General features: G+C 48.8%; 4 non-coding genes across 4 annotated transcripts; all 4 read right to left on the reverse strand.

Moving 5' to 3' along the window:
* Positions 1 to 203: 203 nt before the first annotated feature.
* On the reverse strand, positions 204 to 277 carry TRNAS-CGA (transfer RNA serine (anticodon CGA)). The gene has a single exon. It is a non-coding gene; the product is annotated as a tRNA-Ser (tRNA).
* A 5,543-nt stretch (positions 278 to 5,820) lies between these two features.
* Positions 5,821 to 5,894, reverse strand: TRNAS-CGA (transfer RNA serine (anticodon CGA)). The gene has a single exon. It is a non-coding gene; the product is annotated as a tRNA-Ser (tRNA).
* A 4,145-nt stretch (positions 5,895 to 10,039) lies between these two features.
* Positions 10,040 to 10,113, reverse strand: TRNAS-CGA (transfer RNA serine (anticodon CGA)). Its single transcript has one exon. It is a non-coding gene; the product is annotated as a tRNA-Ser (tRNA).
* Positions 10,114 to 17,522: 7,409 nt separating this feature from the next.
* Positions 17,523 to 17,596, reverse strand: TRNAL-CAA (transfer RNA leucine (anticodon CAA)). The gene has a single exon. It is a non-coding gene; the product is annotated as a tRNA-Leu (tRNA).
* Positions 17,597 to 21,062: the final 3,466 nt, after the last annotated feature.

The raw sequence follows: 21,062 nt of genomic DNA on the forward strand, positions 1-21,062 counted from the left end.
AAGACTGCCAGAACCAAGACCCCTGTTAAGCTATTGGCAGAAAAGGCAAATGAAATTAGGGACTCGTTTCACAAACATATGAAGGAAGACAACAGTCACAGAAACCAAGGTGCATAGGGGAGTGTTTTCTTTTTTTTTTAATTTCGAATGCCAATCAATTTGTCTAAAGAAAGTTACTTATAAACCAGCAGAAAAAACAACCATGCCGCCGGTGGGATCCGAACCCACAACCTCCGAATATCGCGTCCGGTGCTCTTACCAACTGAGCTACGGCGGCGGCTGTCCAATCTGCTGCTTTCATGGGTATCTATGTTTTTTCGTCTAAGCGAACCTTAAAAATGTTCACCAGTGCCACCCTCGTCCATAGCGGTGGACGTAGCACGTCCTGTAATACCGCAAGTGTGACGTAGAACGTCATGTCGTCATGTAATGTCGAGGGCGGAAATTGTGCGAGAGCCCTCTTATGCTACCTATGGCATCAAAACTGCCAGAACCAAGACCCCCGTTAAGCTATTAGCAGAAATGGCAAATGAAATGAGGGGCTCGTTTGACAAACATATGAAGGAAGACAACAGTCACCGAAACCAAGGTGCATAGAGGAATGTTTTCTTTTTTTTAATTTCTAATGCCAATCAATTTGTTTAAAGAAAATTACTTATAAACCAGCAGAAAAACAACCATGCCGCCGGTGGGATTCGAGCCCACAACCTCCGAATATCGCGTCCGGTGCTCTTACCAACCCAGCTACGGCGACGGCTGTCCAATTTGCTGCTTTCGTGGATATCTATGTTTTGCGTGTAAGCGAACCTTGAAAGTGTTCACCAGCGCCACCCTCGTCCACAGCGGTGGACGTAGCACGTCCTGTAATAACGCAAGTGTGACGTAGAACGTCATGTAACGGCGAGGGCGAAAACTGTGCGAGAGCCCTCTTATGCTACCTATGGCATCAAGACTGCCAGAACCAAGACCCCCGTTAAACTATTAGCAGACAAGGCAAATGAAATTAGGGGCTCGTTTGACAAACATATGAAGGAAGACAACAGTCACCGGAACCAAGGTGCATAGGGGAGTGTTTTCTTTTTTTTTAATTTCGAATGCCAATCAATTTGTTTAAAGAAAATTAGATATAAACCAGCAGAAAAAGATACCATGCCGCCGGTGGGATCCGAACTCACAATGTCCGAATATCGCGTCCGGTGCACTTACCAACTGAGCTACGGCGACGGCTGTGCAATCTGCTGATTTCGTGGCTATCTATGTTTTGCGTGTAAGCGAACCTCGAGAGTTTTCACCACCACCACCCTCGTCCATAGCGGTAGATGTAGCACGACCTGTAATACCGCAAGTGTGACGTAGAGCTTCATGTAACGGCGAGGGCGGAAACTGTGCGACAGCCCTCTCATGCTACCTATGGCATCAAGACTGCCAGAACCAAGACCCCTGTTAAGCATTTAGCAGACAAGGCAAATGAAATGAGGGGCTCGTTTGACAAACATATGAAGGAAGACAACAGTCACCGGAACCAAGGTGCATAGGGGAGTGTTTTCTTTTTTTTATTTCGAATGCCAATCAATTTGTCTAAAGAAAGTTACTTATAAACCAGCAGAAAAAACAACCATGTCGCCGCAGGGATCCGAACCCACAACCTCCGAATATCGCGTCCGGTGCTCTTGCCAACTGAGCTACGGCGACGGCTGTCCAATCTGCTGCTTTCGTGGGTATCTATGTTATGCGTGTAAGCGAACCTAGAGAGTGTTCACCAGCTCCACCATCGTCCGTAGCGGTGGACGTAGCACGTCCTGTAATACCGCAAATGTGACGTAGAACGTCATGTAACGGCGAGGGCGGAAATTGTGCGAGAGCCCCCTTATGCTACCTATGGCATCAAGACTGCCAGAAGCAAGACCCCCGTTAAGCTATTAGCAGACAAGGCAAATGAAATGAGGGGCTCGTTTGACAAACATATGAAGGAAGACAACAGTCAATGAAACCAAGGTGCATAGGGGAATGATTTCTTTTTTTAATTTCTAATGCCAATCAATTTGTTTAAAGAAAATTACTTATAAACCAGCAGAAAAAACAACCATGCCGCCGGTGGGATTCGAGCCCACAGCCTCCGAATATCGCGTCCGGTGCTCTTACCATCCCAGCTACGGCGACGGCTGTCCAATTTGCTGCTTTCGTGGGTATCTATGTTTTGCGTGTAAGCGAACCTTGAAAGTGTTCACCAGCGCCACCCTCGTCCATAGCGGTGGACGTAGGACGTCCTCTAATACCGCAAGTGTGACGTAGAACGTCATGTAACGGCGAGGGCGAAAACTGTGCGAGAGCCCTCTTATGCTATCTATGGCATCAAGACTGCCAGAACAAAGACCCCCGTTAAGCTATTAGCAGAAAAGGCAAATGAAATGAGGGGCTCGTTTGACAAACATATGAAGTCAGACAACAGTCACCGAAACCAAGGTGCATAGAGGGATGTTTTCTTTTTTTTTTAATTTCTAATGCCAATCAATTTGTTTGAAGAAAATTACTTATAAACCAGCAGAAAAACAACCAAGCCGCCGGTGGGATTCGAACCCACAACCTCCGAATATCGCGTCCGGTGCTCTTACCAACTGAGCAACGGCGACGGCTGTCAAATCTGCTGCTTTCGTGGGTATCAATGTTTTGCGTGTAAGCGAACCTTGAGAGTGTTCACCAGCGCCACCCTCGTCCATAGCGGTGGACGTAGCACGTCCTGTAATACCGCAAGTGTGACGTAGAACGTCATGTAACGGCGAGGGCGGAAATTGTGCGAGAGCCCTCTTATGCTACCTATGGCATCAAGACTGCCAGAACAAAGAACCCTGTTAAGCTATTAGCAGACAAGGCAAATGAAGTGAGGGGCTCGTTTGACAAACATATGAAGGAAGACAACAGTCACCGAAACCAAGGTGCATAGGGGGATGTTTTCTTTTTTCAATTTATAATGCCAATCAATTTGTTTAAAGAAAATTACTTATAAACCAGCAGAAAAAAGCAACCATGCCGCCGGTGGGATACGAACCCACAAGCTCCGAATATCGCGTCCGGTGCTCTTACCAACTTAGCTACGGCAACGGCTGTCACATTTGCTGCTTTCGTGGGTATCTATGTTTTGCGTGTAAGCGAACCAGCGCCACCCTCGTCCATAGCGGTGGACGTAGCACGTCCTGTAATAACGCAAGTGTGACGTAGAACGTCATGTAACGGCGAGCGAGAAAACTGTGCGAGAGCCCTCTTATGCTACCTATGGCATCAAGACTGCCAGAACCAAGACCTCCGTTAAGCTAATAGCAGTCAGGGCAAACGAAATGAGGGGCTCGATTGACAAACATTTGAAGGAAGACAACAGTAACCGAAACCAAGGTGCATAAGGGAATGTTTTCTTTTTTTAATTTCTAATGCCAATCAATTTGTTTAAAGAAAGTTACTTATAAACCAGCAGAAAAACAACCATGCCGCCGGTGGGATCCGAACCCACAACTTCCGTATATCGCGTCAGGTGCTCTTACCAACTGAGCTACGGCGACGGCTGTCCAATCTGCTGCTTTCGTGGGTATCTATGTTTTGCGTGTAAGCGAACCTCGAGAGTGTTCACCACCACCACCCTCGTCCATAGCGGTAGACGTAGCACGACCTGTAATACCGCAAGTGTGACGTAGAACTTCATGTAATGGCGAGGGCGGAAACTGTGCGACAGCCCTCTCATGCTACCTATGGCATCAAGACTGCCAGAACGAAGACCCCCATTAAGCTATTAGCAGAAAAGGCAAATGGAATGAGGGGCTTGTTTGACAAACATATGAAGGAAGACAACAGTCACCGAAACCAAGGTGCATAGAGGAATGTTTTCTTTTTTTTAATTTCTAATTCCAATCAATTTGTTTAAAGAAAATTAGATATAAACCAGCAGAAAAAGATACCATGCCGCCGGTGGGATCCGAACCCATAAATTCCGAATATCGCGTCCGGTGCTCTTACCAACTCAGCTACGGCGACGGCTGTCCAATCTGCTGCTTTCGTGGGTATCTATGTTTTGCGTGTAAGCGAACCTTGAGAGTGTTCACCAGCGCCACCCTCGTCCATAGCGGTGGACGTAGCACGTCCTGTAATACCGCAAGTGTGACGTAGAACGTCATGTCACGGCGAGGGCGGAAACTGTGCGAGAGCCCTCTTATGCTACCTATGGCATCAAGACTGCCAGAACAAAGACCCCCGTTAAGCTATTAGCAGAAAAGGCAAATGAAATGAGGGGCTCGTTTGACAAAGATATGAAGGAAGACAACAGTCACCGAAACCAAGATGCATAGGGGAATGTTTCCTTTTTTTAATTTCTAATGCCAATCAATTTGTTTAAAGAAAATTACTTATAAACCAGCAAAAAAAAAGCAACCATGCCGCCGGTGGGATCCGAACCCACCACCTTAGAATATCGCGTCCGGTGCTCTTACCAACTGAGCATGGGCGACGGCTGTCAAATCTGCTGCTTTCATGGGTATCAATGTTTTGTGTGTAAGCGAACCTTGAGAGTGTTCACCAGCGCCACCCTCGTCCATAGCGGTGGACGTAGCACGTCCTGTAATACCGCAAGTGTGACGTAGAACGGCATGTAACGGCGAGGGCGGAAACTGTGCGAGAACCCTCTTATGCTACCTATGGCATCAAGACTGCCAGAACAATGACCCCCGTTAAGCTACTAGCAGAAAAGGCAAATGAAATGAGGGACTCGTTTCACAAACATATGAAGGAAGACAACAGTCACCGAAACCAAGGTGCATAGAGGAATGTTTTCTTTTTTTAATTTATAATGCCAATCAATTTGTTTAAAGAAAATTACTTATAAACCACGAGAAAAAGAACCATGCCGCCGGTGGGATCCGAACACACAACGTCCGAATATCGCGTCCGGTGCCCTTACCAACTGAGCTACGGCGACGGCTGTCCAATCTGCTGCTTTCGTGGGTATCTATGTTTTGCGTGTAAGCGAACCTCGAGAGTGTTCACCACCACCACCCTCGTCCATAGCGGTGGACGTAGCACGACCTGTAATACCGCAAGTGTGACGTAGAAATTCATGTAACGGCGAGGGCGGAAACTGTGCGAGAACCCTCTTATGCTACCTATTGCATCAAGGCTGCCAGAACAAAGACCCCCATTAAGCTATTAGCAGAAAAGGCAAATGGAATGAGGGGCTCGTTTGACAAACATATGAAGGAAGACAACAGTCACCGAAACCAAGGTGCATAGAGGAATGTTTTCTTTTTTTTAATTTCTAATGCCAATCAATTTGTTTAAAGAAAAAACTTATAAACCAGCAGAAAAAAAACCATGCCGCCGGTGGGATCCGAAACCACAAGCTCCGAATATCGCGTCCGGTGCTCTTACCAACTCAGCTACTGCGACGGCTGTCCAATTTGCTGCTTTCGTAGGTATCTATGTTTTGCGTGTAAGCGAACCTAGAGAGTGTTCACCACCACCACCCTCGTCCATAGCGGATGACGTAGCACGTCCTGTAATACCGCAAGTGTGACGTAGAACGTCATGTAACGGCTAGGGCGGAAACTGTGCGAGAGCCCTCTCATGCTACCTATGGCATCAAGACTGCCAGAACCAAGACCCCTGTTAAGCTATTGGCAGAAAAGGCAAATGAAATTAGGGACTCGTTTCACAAACATATGAAGGAAGACAACAGTCACAGAAACCAAGGTGCATAGGGGAGTGTTTTCTTTTTTTTTAATTTCGAATGCCAATCAATTTGTCTAAAGAAAGTTACTTATAAACCAGCAGAAAAAACAACCATGCCGCCGGTGGGATCCGAACCCACAACCTCCGAATATCGCGTCCGGTGCTCTTACCAACTGAGCTACGGCGGCGGCTGTCCAATCTGCTGCTTTCATGGGTATCTATGTTTTTTCGTCTAAGCGAACCTTGAAAATGTTCACCAGTGCCACCCTCGTCCATAGCGGTGGACGTAGCACGTCCTGTAATACCGCAAGTGTGACGTAGAACGTCATGTAATGTCGAGGGCGGAAATTGTGCGAGAGCCCTCTTATGCTACCTATGGCATCAAAACTGCCAGAACCAAGACCCCCGTTAAGCTATTAGCAGAAATGGCAAATGAAATGAGGGGCTCGTTTGACAAACATATGAAGGAAGACAACAGTCACCGAAACCAAGGTGCATAGAGGAATGTTTTCTTTTTTTTAATTTCTAATGCCAATCAATTTGTTTAAAGAACATTACTTATAAACCAGCAGAAAAACAACCATGCCGCCGGTGGGATTCGAGCCCACAACTTCCGAATATCGCGTTCGGTGCTCTTACCAACCCAGCTACGGCGACGGCTGTCCAATTTGCTGCTTTCGTGGATATCTATGTTTTGCGTGTAAGCGAACCTTGAAAGTGTTCACCAGCGCCACCCTCGTCCACAGCGGTGGACGTAGCACGTCCTGTAATAACGCAAGTGTGACGTAGAACGTCATGTAACGGCGAGGGCGAAAACTGTGCGAGAGCCCTCTTATGCTACCTATGGCATCAAGACTGCCAGAACCAAGACCCCCGTTAAGCTATCAGCAGACAAAGCAAATGAAATGAGGGGCTCGTTTGACAAACATATGAAGGAAGACAACAGTCACCGGAACCAAGGTGCATAGGGGAGTGTTTTCTTTTTTTTTAATTTCGAATGCCAATCAATTTGTTTAAAGAAAATTAGATATAAACCAGCAGAAAAAGATACCATGCCGCCGGTGGGATCCGAACTCACAATGTCCGAATATCGCGTCCGGTGCACTTACCAACTGAGCTACGGCGACGGCTGTGCAATCTGCTGATTTCGTGGCTATCTATGTTTTGCGTGTAAGCGAACCTCGAGAGTGTTCACCACCACCACCCTCGTCCATAGCGGTAGATGTAGCACGACCTGTAATACCGCAAGTGTGACGTAGAGCTTCATGTAACGGCGAGGGCGGAAACTGTGCGACAGCCCTCTCATGCTACCTATAGCATCAAGACTGCCAGAACCAAGACCCCTGTTAAGCATTTAGCAGACAAGGCAAATAAAATGAGGGGCTCGTTTGACAAACATATGAAGGAAGACAACAGTCACCGGAACCAAGGTGCATAGGGGAGTGTTTTCTTTTTTTTATTTCGAATGCCAATCAATTTGTCTAAAGAAAGTTACTTATAAACCAGCAGAAAAAACAACCATGTCGCCGCAGGGATCCGAACCCACAACCTCCGAATATCGCGTCCGGTGCTCTTGCCAACTGAGCTACGGCGACGGCTGTCCAATCTGCTGCTTTCGTGGGTATCTATGTTATGCGTGTAAGCGAACCTAGAGAGTGTTCACCAGCTCCACCCTCGTCCGTAGCGGTGGACGTAGCACGTCCTGTAATACCGCAAGTGTGACGTAGAACGTCATGTAACGGCGAGGGCGGAAATTGTGCGAGAGCCCTCTTATGCTACCTATGGCATCAAGACTGCCAGAAACAAGACCCCCGTTAAGCTATTAGCAGACAAGGCAAATGAAATGAGGGGCTCGTTTGACAAACATATGAAGGAAGACAACAGTCAATGAAATCAAGGTGCATAGGGGCATGATTTCTTTTTTTAATTTCTAATGCCAATCAATTTGTTTAAAGAAAATTACTTATAAACCAGGAGAAAAAAGCAACCATACCGCCGGTGGGATCCGAACCCACAACCTCCGAATATCGCGTCCGGTGCTCTTACCAACTGAGCTACGGCGACGACTGTCCAATCTGCTGCATTCGTCGGTATCTATGTTTTGCGTGTAAGCGAACCTCGAGAGTGTTCACCACCACCACCCTCGTCCATAGCGGTGGATGTAGCACGACCTGTAATACCGCAAGTGTGACGTAGAACTTCATGTAACGGCGATGGCGGAAACTGTGCGACAGCCCTCTCATGCTACCTATGGCATCAAGACTGCCAGAACCAAGACACCTGTTAAGCATTTAGCAGACAAGGCAAATGAAATGATGGGCTCGTTTGACAAACATATGAAGGAAGACAACAGTCACCGGAACCAAGGTGCATAGGTGAGTGTTTTCTTTTTTTTAATTTCGAATGCCAATCAATTTGTCTAAAGAAAGTTACTTATAAACCAGCAGAAAAAACAACCATGTCGCCGCAGGGATCCGAACCCACAACCTCCGAATATCGCGTCCGGTGCTCTTACCAACTGAGCTACGGCGACGGCTGTCCAATCTGCTGCTTTCGTGGGTATCTATGTTTTGCGTGTAAGCGAACCTCGAGAGTGTTCACCACCACCACCCTCGTCCATAGCGGTAGACGTAGCACGACCTGTAATACCGCAAGTGTGACGTAGAACTTCATGTAATGGCGAGGGCGGAAACTGTGCGACAGCCCTCTCATGCTACCTATGGCATCAAGACTGCCAGAACCAAGACTCCTGTTAAGCATTTAGCAGACAAGGCAAATGAAATGAGGGGCTCGTTTGACAAACATATGAAGGAAGACAACAGTAAACGAAACCAAGGTGCATAGGGGAATGTTTTCTTTTTTAAATTTCTAATGCCAATCAATTTGTTTAAAGAAAATTACTTATAAACCAGCAAAAAAAAGCAACCATGCCGCCGGTGGGATCCGAACCCACCACCTTAGAATATCGCGTCCGGTGCTCTTACCAACTGAGCATGGGCGACGGCTGTCAAATCTGCTGCTTTCATGGGTATCAATGTTTTGTGTGTAAGCGAACCTTGAGAGTGTTCACCAGCGCCACCCTCGTCCATAGCGGTGGACGTAGCACGTCCTGTAATACCGCAAGTGTGACGTAGAACGGCATGTAACGGCGAGGGCGGAAACTGTGCGAGAACCCTCTTATGCTACCTATGGCATCAAGACTGCCAGAACAAAGACCCCCGTTAAGCTATTAGCAGAAAAGGCAAATGAAATGAGGGACTCGTTTCACAAACATATGAAGGAAGACAACAGTCACCGAAACCAAGGTGCATAGAGGAATGTTTTCTTTTTTTAATTTATAATGCCAATCAATTTGTTTAAAGAAAATTACTTATAAACCAGCAGAAAAAGAACCATGCCGCCGGTGGGATCCGAACACACAACGTCCGAATATCGCGTCCGGTGCCCTTACCAACTGAGCTACGGCGACGGCTGTCCAATCTGCTGCTTTCGTGGGTATCTATGTTTTGCGTGTAAGCGAACCTCGAGAGTGTTCACCACCACCACCCTCGTCCATAGCGGTGGACGTAGCACGACCTGTAATACCGCAAGTGTGACGTAGAAATTCATGTAACGGCGAGGGCGGAAACTGTGCGAGAACCCTCTTATGCTACCTATTGCATCAAGGCTGCCAGAACAAAGACCCCCATTAAGCTATTAGCAGAAAAGGCAAATGGAATGAGGGGCTCGTTTGACAAACATATGAAGGAAGACAACAGTCACCGAAACCAAGGTGCATAGAGGAATGTTTTCTTTTTTTTAATTTCTAATGCCAATCAATTTGTTTAAAGAAAAAAACTTATAAACCAGCAGAAAAAAAACCATGCCGCCGGTGGGATCCGAAACCACAAGCTCCGAATATCGCGTCCGGTGCTCTTACCAACTCAGATACTGCGACGGCTGTCCAATTTGCTGCTTTCGTAGGTATCTATGTTTTGCGTGTAAGCGAACCTAGAGAGTGTTCACCACCACCACCCTCGTCCATAGCGGAAGACGTAGCACGTCCTGTAATACCGCAAGTGTGACGTAGAACGTCATGTAACGGCTAGGGCGGAAACTGTGCGAGAGCCCTCTCATGCTACCTATGGCATCAAGACTGCCAGAACCAAGACCCCTGTTAAGCTATTGGCAGAAAAGGCAAATGAAATTAGGGACGCGTTTCACAAACATATGAAGGAAGACAACAGTCACAGAAACCAAGGTGCATAGGGGAGTGTTTTCTTTTTTTTTAATTTCGAATGCCAATCAATTTGTCTAAAGAAAGTTACTTATAAACCAGCAGAAAAAACAACCATGCCGCCGGTGGGATCCGAACCCACAACCTCCGAATATCGCGTCCGGTGCTCTTACCAACTGAGCTACGGCGGCGGCTGTCCAATCTGCTGCTTTCATGGGTATCTATGTTTTTTCGTCTAAGCGAACCTTGAAAATGTTCACCAGTGCCACCCTCGTCCATAGCGGTGGACGTAGCACGTCCTGTAATACCGCAAGTGTGACGTAGAACGTCATGTAACGGCGAGGGCGGAAATTGTGCGAGAGCCCCCTTATGCTACCTATGGCATCAAGACTGCCAGAAGCAAGACCCCCGTTAAGCTATTAGCAGACAAGGCAAATGAAATGAGGGGCTCGTTTGACAAACATATGAAGGAAGACAACAGTCAATGAAACCAAGGTGCATAGGGGAATGATTTCTTTTTTTAATTTCTAATGCCAATCAATTTGTTTAAAGAAAATTACTTATAAACCAGCAGAAAAAACAACCATGCCGCCGGTGGGATTCGAGCCCACAGCCTCCGAATATCGCGTCCGGTGCTCTTACCAACCCAGCTACGGCGACGGCTGTCCAATTTGCTGCTTTCGTGGGTATCTATGTTTTGCGTGTAAGCGAACCTTGAAAGTGTTCACCAGCGCCACCCTCGTCCATAGCGGTGGACGTAGCACGTCCTCTAATACCGCAAGTGTGACGTAGAACGTCATGTAACGGCGAGGGCGAAAACTGTGCGAGAGCCCTCTTATGCTACCTATGGCATCAAGACTGCCAGAACAAAGACCCCCGTTAAGCTATTAGCAGAAAAGGCAAATGAAATGAGGGGCTCGTTTGACAAACATATGAAGTCAGACAACAGTCACCGAAACCAAGGTGCATAGAGGGATGTTTTCTTTTTTTTAATTTCTAATGCGAATCAATTTGTTTGAAGAAAATTACTTATAAACCAGCAGAAAAACAACCAAGCCGCCGGTGGGATTCGAACCCACAACCTCCGAATATCGCGTCCGGTGCTCTTACCAACTGAGCAACGGCGACGGCTGTCAAATCTGCTGCTTTCGTGGGTATCAATGTTTTGCGTGTAAGCCAACCTTGAGAGTGTTCACCAGCGCCACCCTCGTCCATAGCGGTGGACGTAGCACGTCCTGTAATACCGCAAGTGTGACGTAGAACGTCATGTAACGGCGAGGGCGGAAATTGTGCGAGAGCCCTCTTATGCTACCTATGGCATCAAGACTGCCAGAACAAAGAACCCTGTTAAGCTATTAGCAGACAAGGCAAATGAAGTGAGGGGCTCGTTTGACAAACATATTGCCGCGAATATTTGCAGTGTTTATTCGTTTTTCAAATCTGCCGCGACACCACCTTATCACTTTGTTTGCGACGCAAGACGCGACTAGATTTATCTCGATTGATCGCAGCCAGGCAAAGCTGATTCTACGTTGTTCCGGAATGTTCTAGTAACTTTGCGCCCTTTATCTCGAATGATCGCTATCAGCTTTAAATTGAGCACGGCCGACAGCGGCGGGCATTCTGTTCGACGACCGCCGAGCACGCTTGTCGCTTCGCCGCCGCCGAGTGATTCAGTCCATTTTGGGTGCAAGTCAGCCCAATAAACAGTTCTTTTAGAAGACTCTTTCGTCCGTCTTCATCGCTGCTTCGACTGCCGTCACCACTACGTGACATCTGGTGGAGGTGCGGGGTAGCCTTCCATGTTCCGGACGCCCCCTTCAAGTCGTGAAGCCAGCCCTGAGCGCTTCGCACCCGAGGACGAGCCAGCAGCTCAGCGAGCCAGCCGACGTCTCCAGGGAGAGGAGCCTGAGTTCGGGAAACTGCCGGACCGCACCAGACAGCGAAAAGACGCGGCTACGAGCACCGCAATCTCGCCGAAGATGTCGACACCGATTATACTGCAGCAGCCGCGGGTGCCGCCAACTTTCAATGGATCCCTAGGCGAAGACCCTGAAGAATGGTTGGATCAATTTGAGCGCGTGGCGTCATTCAACAAGTGGGATGATGCGGCAAAGATTGGACACGTTTTTTTCTCATTGGATGGCTCCGCACGCACGTGGTACGAAAACTACGAGTCGTCCCTTACGACATGGGAGCTATTCAAGAGAGAACTATTGAAGGTATTTACCAGTGTCGTGAGGAAAGAAAGAGCCGAACGACTCCTCGAGTCCAGGATCCAACTTCCGAATGAGCCCGTACGCAGCTACGTCGAGGAGATGAAGCGCCTATTTCGCCGCGCCGATCCCGGGATGACCGAGGAAAAGAAAGTTCAGTTCTTAATGCGCGGCGTAAAAGAACAACTCTTTGGCAGCCTCGTCCGTCAGCCGCCAAAAACTGTCGAGAAATTCATGCAGGAAGCCTGCACGATTGAGAAGAACCTCGACGTCCGAGCTCGGCAGTACAACCGCCCTTCCTCTGCCTATGCAATCCGTTCGGACACGGCGGCCACCACCAGCGACAGCTTGCGGGACGTTATCCGCGAAATCGTCCGAGAGGAGCTACGCCGATTACTGCCATCCTCCCCACAGCCACAAGCATCGACTCTGATGGACGTGGTACGGGAAGAAGTGCAACAGGCACTTGGCACCCCGACGGCCACAGAACCCCAGGCCATGACCTACGCCGCTGCAGTAAGGACTGCTCAGCCCCAACGACAACCCCCACGTCCTCCCCGAAATGAGCCACTTGGTCCACAACGCCGCCTCCCAGCCCCCACCCGCCCAGCCTATGACCGACGCTCAAGCCCCAGGAAATGCGACGCCTGGAGGACTTCCGACAACCGGCCGTTGTGCTTCCATTGCGGTGAGGCCGGCCATATTCTTCGTCACTGCCCGTACCGACGTATCGGTCTTCGAGGATTTGCCGTTAACGCCCCACGACCACGCTTCGGACAACGTCCGCACGAAATCGACGAGTACCTGCGTCGAGAAGAGTACACGCCGAACCGCTTTTCGCGCTCACCATCGCCGTCAACCTCGCGCTTTGCGTCGCCACGCCGCAGCTACGCAGCCGCGGTACGAGGAAGGTCGCCCAGCCCCCGTAGGGGAAACTAAAGGCAGCAACCTCTGGAGGTGAGGTTGCTCACGAGCTAAACGCCGAAGATCCTCCACCGACCACGCCCCATGAAGACGCTGCACCCGCGACGCCGCATGGAGAACCGACACTCGCTGCACCGACGCCGCACACAATGAGAACCTCGACCACGACGCAAGCTACCTGACCCAGCTGACGAAGGCAGACGTGCCGTTTAAATGGGAAGCGCCACAAGCAGAAGCCTTCAAGGAACTTCAGCGTCGTTTACAGTCCCCACCGATCCTTGCGCATTTTGATGAAAACGCCGACACTGAAGTTCATACCGACGCAAGCAGCGTGGGACTAGGCGCCGTTCTCGTTCAAAAAAGTGACGGGCTGGAGAAGGTCATCGCATACGCTAGCCGTTCCCTTTCCAAGGCCGAGGCTAACTATTCGACCACTGAGAAGGAGTGCCTTGCCATCATCTGGGCTACGTCGAAATTCCGCCCCTACCTCTACGGACGGCCGTTCAAGGTGGTCAGCGACCACCACGCGCTCTGCTGGCTTGCCAATTTGAAGGATCCCTCTGGCCGACTCGCTCGATGGAGTCTGCGTCTCCAGGAGTTTGACGTCACCGTCGTTTACAAGTCCGGACGGAAGCACACTGACGCCGATTGCCTCTCACGAGCCCCTGTAGATGCACCGCCGCTGGACGACGATGAGGACGCCTTCCTGGGACCCATCAGCGCAAGCTCTTTTGCTCAGCAGCAACGCTCGGACCCCAAACTAAAAGGTCTCATCGAGTACCTGGAAGGCAAGGTTTCTTCACCCCCTGCTTCATTCAAGCGAGGACTGTCTTCCTTCTGTTTGCAGAATGAGGTCCTTGTGAAGAAGAACTTTACAGCGAACAAAACAGCCTACCTCCTTGTTGTACCTACTTGTCTCCGCGAAGAAGTTCTACAGGCTTCACACGACGAGCCGACAGCTGGACATCTCGGGTTTACTCGCACCCTCCGCCGCATTCAAGACAAGTATTACTGGCCCCGACTGTCTGCCGATGTCGCACACTATGTGAAAACATGCCGAGATTGTCAGCGACGAAAGACTCCTCCCACACGACCAGCAGGATTTCTGAACCCCATTGAACCTCCCTCAAGACCCTTTCAGCAGATTGGCATGGACTTGCTTGGCCCTTTTCCAACGTCAACATCTGGAAATAAGTGGATCATCATAGCGACCGACTACCTGACCCGCTATGCCGAGGCGAAAGCCCTACCGAACGGAACAGCAGCAGAAGTGGCCAAATTTTTCGTGGAGTGCATTCTTCTTCGACACGGCGCCCCCGATGTGCTCATCACGGACAGAGGAACAGCATTTACGGCGGAACTCACGCAAGCCATCCTGCGCTACAGCCAAACCAGCCACCGGAGGACAACTGCATACCATCCGCAGACCAACGGACTGACCGAGCGCCTGAACAAAACCATCGCCGATATGCTCGCTATGTATGTCGATGCCGAACATAAAACCTGGGATGTCATCCTGCCTTACGTCGTCTTCGCCTACAACACCGCAGTGCAGGAGACCACCCAGATGACGCCTTTTATGCTCGTACATGGCAGGGAGGCCACGACCACGCCAGACGCCATGCTGCCCAACGTTACAGAAGAAGAGAACGTCGACGTTGCCGCCTACCTTCAACGCGCAGAAGAAGCTCGAAGGCTTGCCCGATTACGGATCAAAGATCAGCAGCGGTCCGACGCCAGACGCTACAACCTACGAAGACGCAACGCGGAATACAAGCCAGGAGACCAAGTCTGGGTGTGGACGCCCATTCGCCGCCGTGGATTGAGTGAAAAGCTTTTGCGCCGCTATTTCGGCCCGTACAAGGTTCTTCGTCGGCTGGGTGAACTGGATTATGAAGTCATCCCTGACGCAATGACTGCATCCCAGCGACGCCGCGTACGACCAGAAGTTGTCCATGTAGTCCGTCTGAAGCCGTATTATGCGCGCTAAAGGCCGGTGCATTTCCATGCTCTATTTTTCGCAAGATCTGTTTTTTTCCCTTACTAGTCGCATTATTCGTTTTAATGCATCGGGTCGATGCTTCATTGAGAGGGGAGTAATGCCGCGAATATTTGCAGTGTTTATTCGTTTTTCAAATCTGCCGCGACACCACCTTATCACTTTGTTTGCGACGCAAGACGCGACTAGATTTATCTCGATTGATCGCAGCCAGGCAAAGCTGATTCTACGTTGTTCCGGAATGTTCTAGTAACTTTGCGCCCTTTATCTCGAATGATCGCTATCAGCTTTAAATTGAGCACGGCCGACAGCGGCGGGCATTCTGTTCGACGACCGCCGAGCACGCTTGTCGCTTCGCCGCCGCCGAGTGATTCAGTCCATTTTGGGTGCAAGTCAGCCCAATAAACAGTTCTTTTAGAAGACTCTTTCGTCCGTCTTCATCGCTGCTTCGACTGCCGTCACCACTACGTGACAATATGAAGGAAGACAACAGTCACCGGAACCAAGGTGCTTAGGGGAGTGTTTTCTTTTTTTTTAATTTCGAATGCCAATCAATTTGTCTAAAGAAAGTTACTTATAAACGTGCAGAAAAAACAACCATGTCGCAGCAGGGATCCGAACCCACAACCTCCGAATAGCGCGTTCGGTGCTCTTACCAACTGAGCTACGGCGACGGCTGTCCAATCTGCTGCTTTCGTGGGTATCTATGTTATGCGTGTAAGCGAACCTAGAGAGTGTTCACCAGCTCCACCCTCGTCCGTAGCGGTGGACGTAGCACGTCCTGTAATACCACAAGTGTGACGTAGAACGTCATGTAACGGCGAGGGCGGAAACTGTGCGAGAACCCTCTTATGCTACCTATAGCATCAAGACTGCCAGAACAAAGACCCCCGTTAAGCTATTAGCAGAAAAGGCAAATGAAATGAGGGACTCGTTTGACAAACATATGAAGGAAGACAACAGTCACCGAAACCAAGGTGCATAGGGGAATGTTTTCTTTTTTCAATTTATAATGCCAATCAATTTGTTTAAAGAAAATTACTTATAAACCAGCAGAAAAAAGCAACCATGCCGCCGGTGGGATAGGAACCCACAAGCTCCGAATATCGCGTCCGGTGCTCTTACCAACTTAGCTACGGCAACGGCTGTCACATTTGCTGCTTTCGTGGGTATCTATGTTTTGCGTGTAAGCGAACCAGCGCCACCCTCGTCCATAGCGGTGGACGTAGCACGTCCTGTAATAACGCAAGTGTGACGTAGAACGTCATGTAACGGCGAGCGAGAAAACTGTGCGAGAGCCCTCTTATGCTACCTATGGCATCAAGACTGCCAGAACCAAGACCTCCGTTAAGCTAATAGCAGTCAGGGCAAACGAAATGAGGGGCTCGATTGACAAACATTTGAAGGAAGACAACAGTAACCGAAACCAAGGTGCATAAGGGAATGTTTTCTTTTTTTAATTTCTAATGCCAATCAATTTGTTTAAAGAAAGTTACTTATAAACCAGCAGAAAAACAACCATGCCGCCGGTGGGATCCGAACCCACAACTTCCGTATATCGCGTCAGGTGCTCTTACCAACTGAGCTACGGCGACGGCTGTCCAATCTGCTGCTTTCGTGGGTATCTATGTTTTGCGTGTAAGCGAACCTCGAGAGTGTTCACCACCACCACCCTCGTCCATAGCGGTAGACGTAGCACGACCTGTAATACCGCAAGTGTGACGTAGAACTTCATGTAATGGCGAGGGCGGAAACTGTGCGACAGCCCTCTCATGCTACCTATGGCATCTAGACTGCCAGAACCAAGACTCCTGTTAAGCATTTAGCAGACAAGGCAAATGAAATGAGGGGCTCGTTTGACAAACATATGAAGGAAGACAACAGTAAACGAAACCAAGGTGCATAGGGGAATGTTTTCTTTTTTAAATTTCTAATGCCAATCAATTTGTTTAAAGAAAATTACTTATAAACCAGCAAAAAAAAAGCAACCATGCCGCCGGTGGGATCCGAACCCACCACCTTAGAATATCGCGTCCGGTGCTCTTACCAACTGAGCATGGGCGACGGCTGTCAAATCTGCTGCTTTCATGGGTATCAATGTTTTGTGTGTAAGCGAACCTTGAGAGTGTTCACCAGCGCCACCCTCGTCCATAGCGGTGGACGTAGCACGTCCTGTAATACCGCAAGTGTGACGTAGAACGGCATGTAACGGCTAGGGCGGAAACTGTGCGAGAGCCCTCTCATGCTACCTATGGCATCAAGACTGCCAGAACCAAGACCCCTGTTAAGCTATTGGCAGAAAAGGCAAATGAAATTAGGGACTCGTTTCACAAACATATGAAGGAAGACAACAGTCACAGAAACCAAGGTCCATAGGGGAGTGTTTTCTTTTTTTTTAATTTCGAATGCCAATCAATTTGTCTAAAGAAAGTTACTTATAAACCAGCAGAAAAAACAACCATGCCGCCGGTGGGATCCGAACCCACAACCTCCGAATATTGCGTCCGGTGCTCTTACCAACTGAGCTACGGCGGCGGCTGTCCAATCTGCTGCTTTCATGGGTATCTATGTTTTTTCGTCTAAGCGAACCTTGAAAATGTTCACCAGTGCCACCCTCGTCCATAGCGGTGGACGTAGCACGTCCTGTAATACCGCAAGTGTGACGTAGAACGTCATGTAATGTCGAGGGCGGAAATTGTGCGAGAGCCCTCTTATGCTACCTATGGCATCAAAACTGCCAGAACCAAGACCCCCGTTAAGCTATTAGCAGAAATGGCAAATGAAATGAGGGGCTCGTTTGACAAACATATGAAGGAAGACAACAGTCACCGAAACCAAGGTGCATAGAGGAATGTTTTCTTTTTTTTAATTTCTAATGCCAATCAATTTGTTTAAAGAAAATTACTTATAAACCAGCAGAAAAACAACCATGCCGCCGGTGGGATTCGAGCCAACAACCTCCGAATATCGCGTCCGGTGCTCTTACCAACCCAGCTACGGCGACGGCTGTCCAATTTGCTGCTTTCGTGGATATCTATGTTTTGCGTGTAAGCGAACCTTGAAAGTGTTCACCAGCGCCACCCTCGTCCACAGCGGTGGACGTAGCACGTCCTGTAATAACGCAAGTGTGACGTAGAACGTCATGTAACGGCGAGGGCGAAAACTGTGCGAGAGCCCTCTTATGCTACCTATGGCATCAAGACTGCCAGAACCAAGACCCCCGTTAAGCTATCAGCAGACAAAGCAAATGAAATGAGGGGCTCGTTTGACAAACATATGAAGGAAGACAACAGTCACCGGAACCAAGGTGCATAGGGGAGTGTTTTCTTTTCTTTTAATTTCGAATGCCAATCAATTTGTTTAAAGAAAATTAGATATAAACCAGCAGAAAAAGATACCATGCCGCCGGTGGGATCCGAACTCACAATGTCCGAATATCGCGTCCGGTGCACTTACCAACTGAGCTACGGCGACGGCTGTGCAATCTGCTGATTTCGTGGCTATCTATGTTTTGCGTGTAAGCGAACCTCGAGAGTGTTCACCACCACCACCCTCGTCCATAGCGGTAGATGTAGCACGACCTGTAATACCGCAAGTGTGACGTAGAGCTTCATGTAACGGCGAGGGCGGAAACTGTGCGACAGCCCTCTCATGCTACCTATGGCATCAAGACTGCCAGAACCAAGACCCCTGTTAAGCATTTAGCAGACAAGGCAAATAAAATGAGGGGCTCGTTTGACAAACATATGAAGGAAGACAACAGTCACCGGAACCAAGGTGCATAGGGGAGTGTTTTCTTTTTTTTATTTCGAATGCCAATCAATTTGTCTAAAGAAAGTTACTTATAAACCAGCAGAAAAAACAACCATGTCGCCGCAGGGATCCGAACCCACAACCTCCGAATATCGCGTCCGGTGCTCTTACCAACTGAGCTACGGCGACGACTGTCCAATCTGCTGCATTCGTCGGTATCTATGTTTTGCGTGTAAGCGAACCTCGAGAGTGTTCACCACCACCACCCTCGTCCATAGCGGTGGATGTAGCACGACCTGTAATACCGCAAGTGTGACGTAGAACTTCATGTAACGGCGATGGCGGAAACTGTGCGACAGCCCTCTCATGCTACCTATGACATCAAGACTGCCAGAACCAAGACACCTGTTAAGCATTTAGCAGACAAGGCAAATGAAATGATGGGCTCGTTTGACAAACATATGAAGGAAGACAACAGTCACCGGAACCAAGGTGCATAGGTGAGTGTTTTCTTTTTTTTAATTTCGAATGCCAATCAATTTGTCTAAAGAAAGTTACTTATAAACCAGCAGAAAAAACAACCATGTCGCCGCAGGGATCCGAACCCACAACCTCCGAATATCGCGTCCGGTGCTCTTACCAACTGAGCTACGGCGACGGCTGTCCAATCTGCTGCTTTCGTGGGTATCTATGTTATGCGTGTAAGCGAACCTAGAGAGTGTTCACCAGCTCCACCATCGTCCGTAGCGGTGGACGTAGCACGTCCTGTAATACCGTAAGTGTGACGTAGAACGTCATGTAACGGCGAGGGCGGAAATTGTGCGAGAGCCCCCTTATGCTACCTATGGCATCAAGACTGCCAGAAGCAAGACCCCCGTTAAGCTATTAGCAGACAAGGCCAATGAAATGAGGGGCTCGTTTGACAAACATATGAAGGAAGACAACAGTCAATGAAACCAAGGTGCATAGGGGAATGATTTCTTTTTTTAATTTCTAATGCCAATCAATTTGTTTAAAGAAAATTACTTATAAACCAGCAGAAAAAACAACCATGCCGCCGGTGGGATTCGAGCCCACAGCCTCCGAATATCGCGTCCGGTGCTCTTACCAACCCAGCTACGGCGACGGCTGTACAATTTGCTGCTTTCGTGGGTATCTATGTTTTGCGTGTAAGCGAACCTTGAAAGTGTTCACCAGCGCCACCCTCGTCCATAGCGGTGGACGTAGCACGTCCTCTAATACCGCAAGTGTGACGTAGAACGTCATGTAACGGCGAGGGCGAAAACTGTGCGAGAGCCCTCTTATGCTACCTATGGCATCAAGACTGCCAGAACAAAGACCCCCGTTAAGCTATTAGCAGAAAAGGCAAATGAAATGAGGGGCTCGTTTGACAAACATATGAAGTCAGACAACAGTCACCGAAACCAAGGTGCATAGAGGGATGTTTTCTTTTTTTTAATTTCTAATGCCAATCAATTTGTTTGAAGAAAATTACTTATAAACCAGCAGAAAAACAACCAAGCCGCCGGTGGGATTCGAACCCACAACCTCCGAATATCGCGTCCGGTGCTCTTACCAACTGAGCAACGGCGACGGCTGTCAAATCTGCTGCTTTCGTGGGTATCAATGTTTTGCGTGTAAGCGAACCTTGAGAGTGTTCACCAGCGCCACCCTCGTCCGTAGCGGTGGACGTAGCACGTCCTGTAATACCACAAGTGTGACGTAGAACGTCATGTAACGGCGAGGGCGGAAACTGTGCGAGAACCCTCTTATGCTACCTATGGCATCAAGACTGCCAGAACAAAGATCCCCGTTAAGCTATTAGCAGAAAAGGCAAATGAAATGAGGGACTCGTTTGACAAACATATGAAGGAAGACAACAGTCACCGAAACCAAGGTGCATAGGGGAATGTTTTCTTTTTTCAATTTATAATGCCAATCAATTTGTTTAAAGAAAATTACTTATAAACCAGCAGAAAAAAGCAACCATGCCGCCGGTGGGATACGAACCCACAAGCTCCGAATATCGCGTCCGGTGCTCTTACCAACTTAGCTACGGCAACGGCTGTCACATTTGCTGCTTTCGTGGGTATCTATGTTTTGCGTGTAAGCGAACCAGCGCCACCCTCGTCCATAGCGGTGGACGTAGCACGTCCTGTAATAACGCAAGTGTGACGTAGAACGTCATGTAACGGCGAGCGAGAAAACTGTGCGAGAGCCCTCTTATGCTACCTATGGCATCAAGACT

This window comes from Amblyomma americanum, chromosome 4 (assembly GCF_052857255.1).
Source record: "Amblyomma americanum isolate KBUSLIRL-KWMA chromosome 4, ASM5285725v1, whole genome shotgun sequence".
Classification (NCBI taxonomy): domain Eukaryota; kingdom Metazoa; phylum Arthropoda; class Arachnida; order Ixodida; family Ixodidae; genus Amblyomma; species Amblyomma americanum.